A 1827-nucleotide genomic window follows, 5' to 3' on the forward strand; every position below is an offset into this window, starting at 1 on the left:
ACTCAACCACGAACTCCCTAAATACAAGCAGCACATCGACTGTCCTACCAGGGAAAATAATACTTTAGACCACTGCTACACTACGGTAAAAAACGCATACCGTGCTATACCTCGTGCAGCCCTGGGCTCGTCCGATCACTGCTTAATTCACTTAATACCGACGTACAGGCAAGAACTTAAATGTGCGAAGCCTACAGTGAAAACAGTCAAAAAGTGGACCGATGAAGCCAAGATGGAACTTCAAAGCTGTTTAGACTGCACAGACTGGAGTGTCTTTGAAAATTCAGCTGGCAGCCTGGATGAATATACGGACACTGTCACATCCTATATCAGTTTCTGTGAAGAGGTTTGTGTACCAACAAAATCATTTCGGACATTCAACAACAACAAGCCGTGGTTCACTGCTAAACTTAAGCAGCTTCGCCAAGCTAAGGAAGATGCATATCAGAGCGGGGACAGGGCCCTGTATAATCGAGCTAGAAACCAGCTTACTAAAGAAATTAACATTGCAAAGAGGATCTATGCAGCAAAGTTGGAAAAACAGTTTAGCGCTAATGACTCTAAATCAGTCTGGCGTGCATTCCAATCGCTGACTAATTACAAGCGACGGTCCCCCCAAGCTGAGAACAATAGCACACTAGCCAACGACTTGAACACCTTCTACTGCAGATTTGAAAAGGACAGTCTCACACCCCACACCCATCCGGCCGCAACACCGACCACAATCACAAATCTAACTTCTGCGTTAACCATCCATGAACAGGATGTGAGACAACAAAAGGTTAACAAAGCGGCAGGCCCAGACCATCTGTCCTCTCTCTGCTGCTCTTCTCTCTCTACACGAACGACTGCACCTCAGCGAACCAGACTGTCAAACTCCTGAAGTTCGCAGATGACACCACTGTCATCGGCCTCATCGAGGACGGTGACGAGTCTGCATATCGACAGGAAGCGGAGCGGCCGGAGCTGCGGTGCGGCCGACGCAACCTGGAGCTGAACACGCTCAAGACTGTAGAGAGGATCGTGGACTTCAGGAGGCATCCTTCGCCACGGCTGCCCCTCACAGTTTCCCAGCATCAACTCGAAGTGTCGCCAAAGCACCAACAGTACGCACGTTTCTGCAGCTGTGCGTACGCCAGCCATGCAGTTGGCGTGAGGAACCGCAGATTTCCACGCTCATTTCACTCTTGATACATCTGAACTTTGCCGTGAAAAAGAACGGACGCCACGTTTTTGTGCGTACGCACCTTTTGTACACGAGGCCCCTGGACATTTCTTGCGATACTGATGGGATTTCTTTTTGTTTTTTTATTATAATTTTTCGGGAAAAAGATATACTTGCTGGCAACCAGGTCAGGGTGTACCCCGCCTCCTGCTCGAAAATAGCTGGGATAGGCTCCGGCAGCCCGCGACTCTCGTGAGGATAAGCAGTAAAGAAAATGGATGGGTGGATGGATGGAAGATATACTTGCAGTCATGTATGCAGATTTCAAATAAACTTGAATTTTTAATGCATCTCAAGATTCGAATGAACCTTGCTGGTTGCAATCCTGGCATAGTTTACTTTTTCTCAGAAGTGGACGGGTTGCTTTATAACAGAGAGGTTATTTAATGTAATTATTTTAAATCCGAAGCATTGACGTCCCTGTCGGCCGATTATTGGTAGGCTTTTTATTTTATTTTGAAGGTGGCGTTCGCCGCTTGTTGGCGGCTTATTACCGTAATGCCGAGTATGAACAAAATTAGGGGCGGCTGGTTTGACTTCATTTGGCTCAAACCGGTGGCCTGCCGTAAAGGATCATGGGTAATACATGTCCTTTCCCTTCT

Source organism: Phycodurus eques, unplaced genomic scaffold (genome assembly GCF_024500275.1).
Source record: "Phycodurus eques isolate BA_2022a unplaced genomic scaffold, UOR_Pequ_1.1 contig_214, whole genome shotgun sequence".
NCBI classification, from domain to species: Eukaryota; Metazoa; Chordata; class Actinopteri; order Syngnathiformes; family Syngnathidae; genus Phycodurus; species Phycodurus eques.